The sequence below is a fragment of the Tachypleus tridentatus genome, chromosome 8, assembly GCF_004210375.1.
Source record: "Tachypleus tridentatus isolate NWPU-2018 chromosome 8, ASM421037v1, whole genome shotgun sequence".
Lineage (NCBI taxonomy): Eukaryota > Metazoa > Arthropoda > Merostomata > Xiphosura > Limulidae > Tachypleus > Tachypleus tridentatus.
The window spans coordinates 47,107,886-47,125,824 of NC_134832.1; positions in this window are offsets into that span (position 1 = coordinate 47,107,886).

Sequence of the window (17,939 nt, forward strand, 5' to 3'; positions counted from 1 at the left end):
TATACAGAGCACTGGGGCTACATCATACCACATTTAATATAGAGAATACTGAGAGATAAGTCATTTGACGTTTAATATACAGAGCACTGGGGCTACATCATACCACATTTAATATAGAGAATACTGAGAGATAAGTCATTTGACGTTTAATATACAGAGCACTGGGGCTACATCATACCACATTTAATATAGAGAATACTGAGAGATAAGTCATATGACGTTTAATATACAGAGCACTGGGGCTACATCATACCACATTTAATATAGAGAATACTGAGAGATAAGTCATTTAACGTTTAATATACAGAGCACTGGGGCTACATCATACCACATTTAATATAGAGAATACTGAGAGATAAGTCATATGACGTTTAATATACAGAGCACTGGGGCTACATCATACCACATTTAATATAGAGAATACTGAGAGATAAGTCATTTGACGTTTAATAAACAGAGCACTGGGGCTACATCATACCATATTTAATATAGAGAATACTGAGAGATAAGTCATTTGACGTTTAATATACAGAGCACTGGGGCTACATCATACCACATTTAATACAGATAATACTGAGAGATAAGTCATTTGACGTTTAATATACAGAGCACTGGGGCTACATCATACCACATTTAATATAGAGAATACTGAGAGATTAGTCATATGACGTTTAATATACAGAGCACTAAGGCTACATCATACCACATTTAATATAGAGAATACTGAGAGATAAGTCATATGACGTTTAATATACAGAGCACTAAGGCTACATCATACCACATTTAATATAGAGAATACTGAGAGATAAGTCATATGACGTTTAATATACAGAGCACTAAGGCTACATCATACCACATTTAATATAGAGAATACTGAGAGATAAGTCATTTGACGTTTAATATACAGAGCACTGGGGCTACATCATACCACATTTAATATAGAGAATACTGAGAGATAAGTCATATGACGTTTAATATACAGAGCACTGGGGCTACATCATACCACATTTAATATAGAGAATACTGAGAGATAAGTCATTTAACGTTTAATATACAGAGCACTGGGGCTACATCATACCACATTTAATATAGATAATATTGAGAGATAAGTCATATCACGTTAAAGACTGAAGATACTGGGCCTACATCATACCACATTTAATATAGAGAATACTGAGAGATAAGTCATTTGACGTTTAATATACAGAGCACTGGGGCTACATCATACCACATTTAATATAGAGAATACTGAGAGATAAGTCATTTGACGTTTAATATACAGAGCACTGGGGCTACATCATACCACATTTAATATAGAGAATACTGAGAGATAAGTCATTTGACGTTTAATATACAGAGCACTGGGGCTACATCATACCACATTTAATATAGAGAATACTGAGAGATAAGTCATATGACGTTCAATATACAGAGCACTGGGGCTACATCATACCACATTTAATATAGAGAATACTGAGAGATAAGTCATTTAACGTTTAATATACAGAGCACTGGGGCTACATCATACCACATTTAATATAGAGAATACTGAGAGATAAGTCATATGACGTTAAATATACAGAGCACTGGGGCTACATCATACCACATTTAATATAGAGAATACTGAGAGATAAGTCATATGACGTTTAATATACAGAGCACTGAGGCTACATCATACATTTAATATAGAGAATACTGAGAGATAAGTCATTTGACGTTTAATATACAGAGCACTGGGGCTACATCATACCACATTTAATATAGAGAATACTGAGAGATAAGTCATATGACGTTTAATATACAGAGCACTGGGCCTACATCATACATTTAATACAAAGAATACTGAGAGATAAGTCATACGACATTTAATATACAGAGCACTGGGGCTACATCATACCACATTTAATATAGAGAATACTGAGAGATAAGTCATATGACGTTAAATATACAGAGCACTGGGGCTACATCATACCACATTTAATATAGAGAATATTGAGAGATAAGTCATATGACGTAAAATATACAGAGCACTGGGCCTACATCATACATTTAATACAAAGAATACTGAGAGATAAGTCATACGACGTTTAATATACAGAGCACTGGGCCTACATCATACCACATTTAATATAGAGAATATTGAAAGATAAGTCATATGACGTTAAATATACAGAGCACTGGACCTACATCATACCACATTTAATATAGATAATATTGAGAGATAAGTCATATCACGTTAAAGACTGAAGATACTGGGCCTACATCATACCACATTTAATATAGATAATACTGAGAGATAAGTCATATCTCGGTAAAGACTGAAGATACTGGGCCTACATCATACCACATTTAATACAGATAATACTGAGAGATAAGTCATGTCACGGTAAAGACTGAAGATACTGGGCCTACATAATACCACATTTAATACAGATAATACTGAGAGATAAGTCATATCACGGTAAAGACTGAAGATACTGGGCCTACATCATACCACATTTAATACAGATAATACTGAGAGATAAGTCATGTCACGGTAAAGACTGAAGATACTGGGCCTACATCATACCACATTTAATACAGATAATACTGAGAGATAAGTGATATCACGGTAAAAAACTGAAGATATTGGGCCTACATCATACCACATTTAATATAGATAATACTGAGAGATAAGTCATATGACGTTAAATATACAGAGCACTGGGGCTACATCATACCACATTTAATATAGAGAATATTGAGAGATATGTCATATGACGTAAAATATACAGAGCACTGGGCCTACATCATACATTTAATACAAAGAATACTGAGAGATAAGTCATACGACATTTAATATATAGAGCACTGGGCCCACATCATACCACATTCAATATAGAGAATATTGAGAGATAAGTCCTACAACGTTTAATATAGAGAGCACTGGGGCTACATCATACATTTAATATAGAGAATACTGAGAGATAAGTCATACGACGTTTAATATACAGAGCACTGGGCCTACATCATACCACATTTAATATAGAGAATATTGAAAGATAAGTCATATGACGTTTAATATACAGAGCACTGGACCTACATCATACCACATTTAATATAGATACTATTGAGAGATAAGTCATATCACGTTAAAGACTGAAGATACTGGGCCTACATCATACCACATTTAATATAGAGAATACTGAGAGATAAGTCATTTGACGTTTAATATACAGAGCACTGGGGCTACATCATACCACATTTAATATAGAGAATACTGAGAGATAAGTCATTTGACGTTTAATATACAGAGCACTGGGGCTACATCATACCACATTTAATATAGAGAATACTGAGAGATAAGTCATTTGACGTTTAATATACAGAGCACTGGGGCTACATCATACCACATTTAATATAGAGAATACTGAGAGATAAGTCATATGACGTTTAATATACAGAGCACTGGGGCTACATCATACCACATTTAATATAGAGAATACTGAGAGATAAGTCATTTAACGTTTAATATACAGAGCACTGGGGCTACATCATACCACATTTAATATAGAGAATACTGAGAGATAAGTCATATGACGTTTAATATACAGAGCACTGGGGCTACATCATACCACATTTAATATAGAGAATACTGAGAGATAAGTCATTTGACGTTTAATAAACAGAGCACTGGGGCTACATCATACCATATTTAATATAGAGAATACTGAGAGATAAGTCATTTGACGTTTAATATACAGAGCACTGGGGCTACATCATACCACATTTAATACAGATAATACTGAGAGATAAGTCATTTGACGTTTAATATACAGAGCACTGGGGCTACATCATACCACATTTAATATAGAGAATACTGAGAGATTAGTCATATGACGTTTAATATACAGAGCACTAAGGCTACATCATACCACATTTAATATAGAGAATACTGAGAGATAAGTCATATGACGTTTAATATACAGAGCACTAAGGCTACATCATACCACATTTAATATAGAGAATACTGAGAGATAAGTCATATGACGTTTAATATACAGAGCACTAAGGCTACATCATACCACATTTAATATAGAGAATACTGAGAGATAAGTCATTTGACGTTTAATATACAGAGCACTGGGGCTACATCATACCACATTTAATATAGAGAATACTGAGAGATAAGTCATATGACGTTTAATATACAGAGCACTGGGGCTACATCATACCACATTTAATATAGAGAATACTGAGAGATAAGTCATTTAACGTTTAATATACAGAGCACTGGGGCTACATCATACCACATTTAATATAGATAATATTGAGAGATAAGTCATATCACGTTAAAGACTGAAGATACTGGGCCTACATCATACCACATTTAATATAGAGAATACTGAGAGATAAGTCATTTGACGTTTAATATACAGAGCACTGAGGCTACATCATACCACATTTAATATAGAGAATACTGAGAGATAAGTCATATGACGTTTAATATACAGAGCACTAAGGCTACATCATACCACATTTAATATAGAGAATACTGAGAAATAAGTCATATGACGTTTAATATACAGAGCACTAAGGCTACATCATACCACATTTAATATAGAGAATACTGAGAAATAAGTCATATGACGTTTAATATACAGAGCACTAAGGCTACATCATACCACATTTAATATAGAGAATACTGAGAGATAAGTCATATGACGTTTAATATACAGAGCACTAAGGCTACATCATACCACATTTAATATAGAGAATACTGAGAAATAAGTCATATGACGTTTAATATACAGAGCACTAAGGCTACATCATACCACATTTAATATAGAGAATATTGAGAGATAAGTCCTACGACGTTTAATATAGAGAGCACTGGGGCTACATCATACATTTAATATAGAGAATACTGAGAGATAAGTCATACGACGTTTAATATACAGAGCACTGGGCCTACATCATACCACATTTAATATAGAGAATATTGAAAGATAAGTCATATGACGTTAAATATACAGAGCACTGGACCTACATCATACCACATTTAATATAGATAATATTGAGAGATAAGTCATATCACGTTAAAGACTGAAGATACTGGGCCTACATCATACCACATTTAATATAGATAATACTGAGAGATAAGTCATATCTCGGTAAAGACTGAAGATACTGGGCCTACATCATACCACATTTAATACAGATAATACTGAGAGATAAGTCATGTCACGGTAAAGACTGAAGATACTGGGCCTACATCATACCACATTTAATACAGATAATACTGAGAGATAAGTCATATCACGGTAAAGACTGAAGATACTGGGCCTACATCATACCACATTTAATACAGATAATACTGAGAGATAAGTCATGTCACGGTAAAGACTGAAGATACTGGGCCTACATCATACCACATTTAATACAGATAATACTGAGAGATAAGTGATATCACGGTAAAAAACTGAAGATATTGGGCCTACATCATACCACATTTAATATAGATAATACTGAGAGATAAGTCATATGACGTTAAATATACAGAGCACTGGGGCTACATCATACCACATTTAATATAGAGAATATTGAGAGATATGTCATATGACGTAAAATATACAGAGCACTGGGCCTACATCATACATTTAATACAAAGAATACTGAGAGATAAGTCATACGACATTTAATATATAGAGCACTGGGCCCACATCATACCACATTCAATATAGAGAATATTGAGAGATAAGTCCTACAACGTTTAATATAGAGAGCACTGGGGCTACATCATACATTTAATATAGAGAATACTGAGAGATAAGTCATACGACGTTTAATATACAGAGCACTGGGCCTACATCATACCACATTTAATATAGAGAATATTGAAAGATAAGTCATATGACGTTTAATATACAGAGCACTGGACCTACATCATACCACATTTAATATAGATACTATTGAGAGATAAGTCATATCACGTTAAAGACTGAAGATACTGGGCCTACATCATACCACATTTAATATAGAGAATACTGAGAGATAAGTCATTTGACGTTTAATATACAGAGCACTGGGGCTACATCATACCACATTTAATATAGAGAATACTGAGAGATAAGTCATTTGACGTTTAATATACAGAGCACTGGGGCTACATCATACCACATTTAATATAGAGAATACTGAGAGATAAGTCATTTGACGTTTAATATACAGAGCACTGGGGCTACATCATACCACATTTAATATAGAGAATACTGAGAGATAAGTCATATGACGTTTAATATACAGAGCACTGGGGCTACATCATACCACATTTAATATAGAGAATACTGAGAGATAAGTCATTTAACGTTTAATATACAGAGCACTGGGGCTACATCATACCACATTTAATATAGAGAATACTGAGAGATAAGTCATATGACGTTTAATATACAGAGCACTGGGGCTACATCATACCACATTTAATATAGAGAATACTGAGAGATAAGTCATTTGACGTTTAATAAACAGAGCACTGGGGCTACATCATACCATATTTAATATAGAGAATACTGAGAGATAAGTCATTTGACGTTTAATATACAGAGCACTGGGGCTACATCATACCACATTTAATACAGATAATACTGAGAGATAAGTCATTTGACGTTTAATATACAGAGCACTGGGGCTACATCATACCACATTTAATATAGAGAATACTGAGAGATTAGTCATATGACGTTTAATATACAGAGCACTAAGGCTACATCATACCACATTTAATATAGAGAATACTGAGAGATAAGTCATATGACGTTTAATATACAGAGCACTAAGGCTACATCATACCACATTTAATATAGAGAATACTGAGAGATAAGTCATATGACGTTTAATATACAGAGCACTAAGGCTACATCATACCACATTTAATATAGAGAATACTGAGAGATAAGTCATTTGACGTTTAATATACAGAGCACTGGGGCTACATCATACCACATTTAATATAGAGAATACTGAGAGATAAGTCATATGACGTTTAATATACAGAGCACTGGGGCTACATCATACCACATTTAATATAGAGAATACTGAGAGATAAGTCATTTAACGTTTAATATACAGAGCACTGGGGCTACATCATACCACATTTAATATAGATAATATTGAGAGATAAGTCATATCACGTTAAAGACTGAAGATACTGGGCCTACATCATACCACATTTAATATAGAGAATACTGAGAGATAAGTCATTTGACGTTTAATATACAGAGCACTAAGGCTACATCATACCACATTTAATATAGAGAATACTGAGAGATAAGTCATATGACGTTTAATATACAGAGCACTAAGGCTACATCATACCACATTTAATATAGAGAATACTGAGAAATAAGTCATATGACGTTTAATATACAGAGCACTAAGGCTACATCATACCACATTTAATATAGAGAATACTGAGAAATAAGTCATATGACGTTTAATATACAGAGCACTAAGGCTACATCATACCACATTTAATATACAGAATACTGAGAGATAAGTCATTTGACGTTTAATATACAGAGCACTGGGGCTACATCATACCACATTTAATATAGAGAATACTGAGAGATAAGTCATATGACGTTTAATATACAGAGCACTGGGGCTACATCATACCACATTTAATATAGAGAATACTGAGAGATAAGTCATTTAACGTTTAATATACAGAGCACTGGGGCTACATCATACCACATTTAATATAGAAAATACTGAGAGATAAGTCATTTGACGTTTAATATACAGAGCACTGGGGCTACATCATACCACATTTAATATAGAGAATACTGAGAGATAAGTCATATGACGATTAATATACAGAGCACTGAAGCTACATCATACCACATTTAATATAGAGAATACTGAGAGATAAGTCATTTGACGTTTAATATACAGAGCACTGGGGCTACATCATACCACATTTAATATAGAGAATACTGAGAGATAAGTCATATGACGTTAAATATACAGAGCACTGGGGCTACATCATACCACATTTAATATAGAGAATACTGAGAGATAAGTCATATGACGTTTAATATACAGAGCACTGAGGCTACATCATACATTTAATATAGAGAATACTGAGAGATAAGTCATTTGACGTTTAATATACAGAGCACTGGGGCTACATCATACCACATTTAATATCGAAAATATTGAGAGATAAGTCATATGACGTAAAATATACAGAGCACTGGGCCTTCATCATACATTTAATACAAAGAATACTGAGAGATAAGTCATACGACATTTAATATACAGAGCACTGGGGCTACATCATACCACATTTAATACAAAGAATACTGAGAGATAAGTCATACGACATTTAATATACAGAGCACTGGGGCTACATCATACCACATTTAATATAGAGAATACTGAGAGATAAGTCATATGACGTTAAATATACAGAGCACTGGGGCTACATCATACCACATTTAATATAGAGAATATTGAGAGATAAGTCATATGACGTAAAATATACAGAGCACTGGGCCTACATCATACATTTAATACAAAGAATACTGAGAGATAAGTCATACGACATTTAATATATAGAGCACTGGGCCCACATCATACCACATTCAATATAGAGAATATTGAGAGATAAGTCCTACGACGTTTAATATAGAGAGCACTGGGGCTACATCATACATTTAATATAGAGAATACTGAGAGATAAGTCATACGACGTTTAATATACAGAGCACTGGGCCTACATCATACCACATTTAATATAGAGAATATTGAAAGATAAGTCATATGACGTTTAATATACAGAGCACTGGACCTACATCATACCACATTTAATATAGATACTATTGAGAGATAAGTCATATCACGTTAAAGACTGAAGATACTGGGCCTACATCATACCACATTTAATATAGAGAATACTGAGAGATAAGTCATTTGACGTTTAATATACAGAGCACTGGGGCTACATCATACCACATTTAATATAGAGAATACTGAGAGATAAGTCATTTGACGTTTAATATACAGAGCACTGGGGCTACATCATACCACATTTAATATAGAGAATACTGAGAGATAAGTCATTTGACGTTTAATATACAGAGCACTGGGGCTACATCATACCACATTTAATATAGAGAATACTGAGAGATAAGTCATATGACGTTTAATATACAGAGCACTGGGGCTACATCATACCACATTTAATATAGAGAATACTGAGAGATAAGTCATTTAACGTTTAATATACAGAGCACTGGGGCTACATCATACCACATTTAATATAGAGAATACTGAGAGATAAGTCATATGACGTTTAATATACAGAGCACTGGGGCTACATCATACCACATTTAATATAGAGAATACTGAGAGATAAGTCATTTGACGTTTAATAAACAGAGCACTGGGGCTACATCATACCATATTTAATATAGAGAATACTGAGAGATAAGTCATTTGACGTTTAATATACAGAGCACTGGGGCTACATCATACCACATTTAATACAGATAATACAGAGAGATAAGTCATTTGACGTTTAATATACAGAGCACTAGGGCTACATCATACCACATTTAATATAGAGAATACTGAGAGATAAGTCATTTGACGTTTAATATACAGAGCACTGGGGCTACATCATACCACATTTAATATAGAGAATACTGAGAGATAAGTCATTTGACGTTTAATATACAGAGCACTGGGGCTACATCATACCACATTTAATATAGAGAATACTGAGAGATAAGTCATTTGACGTTTAATATACAGAGCACTGGGGCTACATCATACCACATTTAATATAGAGAATACTGAGAGATAAGTCATTTGACGTTTAATATACAGAGCACTGGGGCTACATCATACCACATTTAATATAGAGAATACTGAGAGATAAGTCATATGACGTTTAATATACAGAGCACTGGGGCTACATCATACCACATTTAATATAGAGAATACTGAGAGATAAGTCATTTAACGTTTAATATACAGAGCACTGGGGCTACATCATACCACATTTAATATAGAGAATACTGAGAGATAAGTCATATGACGTTTAATATACAGAGCACTGGGGCTACATCATACCACATTTAATATAGAGAATACTGAGAGATAAGTCATTTGACGTTTAATAAACAGAGCACTGGGGCTACATCATACCATATTTAATATAGAGAATACTGAGAGATAAGTCATTTGACGTTTAATATACAGAGCACTGGGGCTACATCATACCACATTTAATACAGATAATACTGAGAGATAAGTCATTTGACGTTTAATATACAGAGCACTGGGGCTACATCATACCACATTTAATATAGAGAATACTGAGAGATTAGTCATATGACGTTTAATATACAGAGCACTAAGGCTACATCATACCACATTTAATATAGAGAATACTGAGAGATAAGTCATATGACGTTTAATATACAGAGCACTAAGGCTACATCATACCACATTTAATATAGAGAATACTGAGAGATAAGTCATATGACGTTTAATATACAGAGCACTAAGGCTACATCATACCACATTTAATATAGAGAATACTGAGAGATAAGTCATTTGACGTTTAATATACAGAGCACTGGGGCTACATCATACCACATTTAATATAGAGAATACTGAGAGATAAGTCATATGACGTTTAATATACAGAGCACTGGGGCTACATCATACCACATTTAATATAGAGAATACTGAGAGATAAGTCATTTAACGTTTAATATACAGAGCACTGGGGCTACATCATACCACATTTAATATAGATAATATTGAGAGATAAGTCATATCAATGTTAAAGACTGAAGATACTGGGCCTACATCATACCACATTTAATATAGAGAATACTGAGAGATAAGTCATTTGACGTTTAATATACAGAGCACTAAGGCTACATCATACCACATTTAATATAGAGAATACTGAGAGATAAGTCATATGACGTTTAATATACAGAGCACTAAGGCTACATCATACCACATTTAATATAGAGAATACTGAGAAATAAGTCATATGACGTTTAATATACAGAGCACTAAGGCTACATCATACCACATTTAATATAGAGAATACTGAGAAATAAGTCATATGACGTTTAATATACAGAGCACTAAGGCTACATCATACCACATTTAATATACAGAATACTGAGAGATAAGTCATTTGACGTTTAATATACAGAGCACTGGGGCTACATCATACCACATTTAATATAGAGAATACTGAGAGATAAGTCATATGACGTTTAATATACAGAGCACTGGGGCTACATCATACCACATTTAATATAGAGAATACTGAGAGATAAGTCATTTAACGTTTAATATACAGAGCACTGGGGCTACATCATACCACATTTAATATAGAAAATACTGAGAGATAAGTCATTTGACGTTTAATATACAGAGCACTGGGGCTACATCATACCACATTTAATATAGAGAATACTGAGAGATAAGTCATATGACGATTAATATACAGAGCACTGAAGCTACATCATACCACATTTAATATAGAGAATACTGAGAGATAAGTCATTTGACGTTTAATATACAGAGCACTGGGGCTACATCATACCACATTTAATATAGAGAATACTGAGAGATAAGTCATATGACGTTAAATATACAGAGCACTGGGGCTACATCATACCACATTTAATATAGAGAATACTGAGAGATAAGTCATATGACGTTTAATATACAGAGCACTGAGGCTACATCATACATTTAATATAGAGAATACTGAGAGATAAGTCATTTGACGTTTAATATACAGAGCACTGGGGCTACATCATACCACATTTAATATCGAAAATATTGAGAGATAAGTCATATGACGTAAAATATACAGAGCACTGGGCCTTCATCATACATTTAATACAAAGAATACTGAGAGATAAGTCATACGACATTTAATATACAGAGCACTGGGGCTACATCATACCACATTTAATACAAAGAATACTGAGAGATAAGTCATACGACATTTAATATACAGAGCACTGGGGCTACATCATACCACATTTAATATAGAGAATACTGAGAGATAAGTCATATGACGTTAAATATACAGAGCACTGGGGCTACATCATACCACATTTAATATAGAGAATATTGAGAGATAAGTCATATGACGTAAAATATACAGAGCACTGGGCCTACATCATACATTTAATACAAAGAATACTGAGAGATAAGTCATACGACATTTAATATATAGAGCACTGGGCCCACATCATACCACATTCAATATAGAGAATATTGAGAGATAAGTCCTACGACGTTTAATATAGAGAGCACTGGGGCTACATCATACATTTAATATAGAGAATACTGAGAGATAAGTCATACGACGTTTAATATACAGAGCACTGGGCCTACATCATACCACATTTAATATAGAGAATATTGAAAGATAAGTCATATGACGTTTAATATACAGAGCACTGGACCTACATCATACCACATTTAATATAGATACTATTGAGAGATAAGTCATATCACGTTAAAGACTGAAGATACTGGGCCTACATCATACCACATTTAATATAGAGAATACTGAGAGATAAGTCATTTGACGTTTAATATACAGAGCACTGGGGCTACATCATACCACATTTAATATAGAGAATACTGAGAGATAAGTCATTTGACGTTTAATATACAGAGCACTGGGGCTACATCATACCACATTTAATATAGAGAATACTGAGAGATAAGTCATTTGACGTTTAATATACAGAGCACTGGGGCTACATCATACCACATTTAATATAGAGAATACTGAGAGATAAGTCATATGACGTTTAATATACAGAGCACTGGGGCTACATCATACCACATTTAATATAGAGAATACTGAGAGATAAGTCATTTAACGTTTAATATACAGAGCACTGGGGCTACATCATACCACATTTAATATAGAGAATACTGAGAGATAAGTCATATGACGTTTAATATACAGAGCACTGGGGCTACATCATACCACATTTAATATAGAGAATACTGAGAGATAAGTCATTTGACGTTTAATAAACAGAGCACTGGGGCTACATCATACCATATTTAATATAGAGAATACTGAGAGATAAGTCATTTGACGTTTAATATACAGAGCACTGGGGCTACATCATACCACATTTAATACAGATAATACTGAGAGATAAGTCATTTGACGTTTAATATACAGAGCACTGGGGCTACATCATACCACATTTAATATAGAGAATACTGAGAGATTAGTCATATGACGTTTAATATACAGAGCACTAAGGCTACATCATACCACATTTAATATAGAGAATACTGAGAGATAAGACATATGACGTTTAATATACAGAGCACTAAGGCTACATCATACCACATTTAATATAGAGAATACTGAGAGATAAGTCATATGACGTTTAATATACAGAGCACCAAGGCTACATCATACCACATTTAATATAGAGAATACTGAGAGATAAGTCATTTGACGTTTAATATACAGAGCACTGGGGCTACATCATACCACATTTAATATACAGAATACTGAGAGATAAGTCATATGACGTTTAATATACAGAGCACTGGGGCTACATCATACCACATTTAATATAGAGAATACTGAGAGATAAGTCATTTAACGTTTAATATACAGAGCACTGGGGCTACATCATACCACATTTAATATAGATAATATTGAGAGATAAGTCATATCACGTTAAAGACTGAAGATACTGGGCCTACATCATACCACATTTAATATAGAGAATACTGAGAGATAAGTCATTTGACGTTTAATATACAGAGCACTGGGGCTACATCATACCACATTTAATATAGAGAATACTGAGAGATAAGTCATTTGACGTTTAATATACAGAGCACTGGGGCTACATCATACCACATTTAATATAGAGAATACTGAGAGATAAGTCATTTGACGTTTAATATACAGAGCACTGGGGCTACATCATACCACATTTAATATAGAGAATACTGAGAGATAAGTCATATGACGTTCAATATACAGAGCACTGGGGCTACATCATACCACATTTAATATAGAGAATACTGAGAGATAAGTCATTTAACGTTTAATATACAGAGCACTGGGGCTACATCATACCACATTTAATATAGAGAATACTGAGAGATAAGTCATATGACGTTAAATATACAGAGCACTGGGGCTACATCATACCACATTTAATATAGAGAATACTGAGAGATAAGTCATATGACGTTTAATATACAGAGCACTGAGGCTACATCATACATTTAATATAGAGAATACTGAGAGATAAGTCATTTGACGTTTAATATACAGAGCACTGGGGCTACATCATACCACATTTAATATAGAGAATACTGAGAGATAAGTCATATGACGTTTAATATACAGAGCACTGGGGCTACATCATACCACATTTAATATAGAAAATATTGAGAGATAAGTCATATGACGTAAAATATACAGAGCACTGGGCCTACATCATACATTTAATACAAAGAATACTGAGAGATAAGTCATACGACATTTAATATACAGAGCACTGGGGCTACATCATACCACATTTAATATAGAGAATACTGAGAGATAAGTCATATGACGTTAAATATACAGAGCACTGGGGCTACATCATACCACATTTAATATAGAGAATATTGAGAGATAAGTCATATGACGTAAAATATACAGAGCACTGGGCCTACATCATACATTTAATACAAAGAATACTGAGAGATAAGTCATACGACATTTAATATATAGAGCACTGGGCCCACATCATACCACATTCAATATAGAGAATATTGAGAGATAAGTCCTACGACGTTTAATATAGAGAGCACTGGGGCTACATCATACATTTAATATAGAGAATACTGAGAGATAAGTCATACGACGTTTAATATACAGAGCACTGGGCCTACATCATACCACATTTAATATAGAGAATATTGAAAGATAAGTCATATGACGTTAAATATACAGAGCACTGGACCTACATCATACCACATTTAATATAGATAATATTGAGAGATAAGTCATATCACGTTAAAGACTGAAGATACTGGGCCTACATCATACCACATTTAATATAGATAATACTGAGAGATAAGTCATATCTCGGTAAAGACTGAAGATACTGGGCCTACATCATACCACATTTAATACAGATAATACTGAGAGATAAGTCATGTCACGGTAAAGACTGAAGATACTGGGCCTACATCATACCACATTTAATACAGATAATACTGAGAGATAAGTCATATCACGGTAAAGACTGAAGATACTGGGCCTACATCATACCACATTTAATACAGATAATACTGAGAGATAAGTCATGTCACGGTAAAGACTGAAGATACTGGGCCTACATCATACCACATTTAATACAGATAATACTGAGAGATAAGTGATATCACGGTAAAAACTGAAGATATTGGGCCTACATCATACCACATTTAATATAGATAATACTGAGAGATAAGTCATATGACGTTAAATATACAGAGCACTGGGGCTACATCATACCACATTTAATATAGAGAATATTGAGAGATAAGTCATATGACGTAAAAATATACAGAGCACTGGGCCTACATCATACATTTAATACAAAGAATACTGAGAGATAAGTCATACGACATTTAATATATAGAGCACTGGGCCCACATCATACCACATTCAATATAGAGAATATTGAGAGATAAGTCCTACAACGTTTAATATAGAGAGCACTGGGGCTACATCATACATTTAATATAGAGAATACTGAGAGATAAGTCATACGACGTTTAATATACAGAGCACTGGGCCTACATCATACCACATTTAATATAGAGAATATTGAAAGATAAGTCATATGACGTTTAATATACAGAGCACTGGACCTACATCATACCACATTTAATATAGATACTATTGAGAGATAAGTCATATCACGTTAAAGACTGAAGATACTGGGCCTACATCATACCACATTTAATATAGAGAATACTGAGAGATAAGTCATTTGACGTTTAATATACAGAGCACTGGGGCTACATCATACCACATTTAATATAGAGAATACTGAGAGATAAGTCATTTGACGTTTAATATACAGAGCACTGGGGCTACATCATACCACATTTAATATAGAGAATACTGAGAGATAAGTCATTTGACGTTTAATATACAGAGCACTGGGGCTACATCATACCACATTTAATATAGAGAATACTGAGAGATAAGTCATATGACGTTTAATATACAGAGCACTGGGGCTACATCATACCACATTTAATATAGAGAATACTGAGAGATAAGTCATTTAACGTTTAATATACAGAGCACTGGGGCTACATCATACCACATTTAATATAGAGAATACTGAGAGATAAGTCATATGACGTTTAATATACAGAGCACTGGGGCTACATCATACCACATTTAATATAGAGAATACTGAGAGATAAGTCATTTGACGTTTAATAAACAGAGCACTGGGGCTACATCATACCATATTTAATATAGAGAATACTGAGAGATAAGTCATTTGACGTTTAATATACAGAGCACTGGGGCTACATCATACCACATTTAATACAGATAATACTGAGAGATAAGTCATTTGACGTTTAATATACAGAGCACTGGGGCTACATCATACCACATTTAATATAGAGAATACTGAGAGATTAGTCATATGACGTTTAATATACAGAGCACTAAGGCTACATCATACCACATTTAATATAGAGAATACTGAGAGATAAGTCATATGACGTTTAATATACAGAGCACTAAGGCTACATCATACCACATTTAATATAGAGAATACTGAGAGATAAGTCATATGACGTTTAATATACAGAGCACTAAGGCTACATCATACCACATTTAATATAGAGAATACTGAGAGATAAGTCATTTGACGTTTAATATACAGAGCACTGGGGCTACATCATACCACATTTAATATAGAGAATACTGAGAGATAAGTCATATGACGTTTAATATACAGAGCACTGGGGCTACATCATACCACATTTAATATAGAGAATACTGAGAGATAAGTCATTTAACGTTTAATATACAGAGCACTGGGGCTACATCATACCACATTTAATATAGATAATATTGAGAGATAAGTCATATCACGTTAAAGACTGAAGATACTGGGCCTACATCATACCACATTTAATATAGAGAATACTGAGAGATAAGTCATTTGACGTTTAATATACAGAGCACTGGGGCTACATCATACCACATTTAATATAGAGAATACTGAGAGATAAGTCATTTGACGTTTAATATACAGAGCACTGGGGCTACATCATACCACATTTAATATAGAGAATACTGAGAGATAAGTCATTTGACGTTTAATATACAGAGCACTGGGGCTACATCATACCACATTTAATATAGAGAATACTGAGAGATAAGTCATATGACGTTTAATATACAGAGCACTGGGGCTACATCATACCACATTTAATATAGAGAATACTGAGAGATAAGTCATTTAACGTTTAATATACAGAGCACTGGGGCTACATCATACCACATTTAATATAGAGAATACTGAGAGATAAGTCATATGACGTTAAATATACAGAGCACTGGGGCTACATCATACCACATTTAATATAGAGAATACTGAGAGATAAGTCATATGACGTTTAATATACAGAGCACTGAGGCTACATCATACATTTAATATAGAGAATACTGAGAGATAAGTCATTTGACGTTTAATATACAGAGCACTGGGGCTACATCATACCACATTTAATATAGAGAATACTGAGAGATAAGTCATATGACGTTTAATATACAGAGCACTGGGGCTACATCATACCACATTTAATATAGAAAATATTGAGAGATAAGTCATATGACGTAAAATATA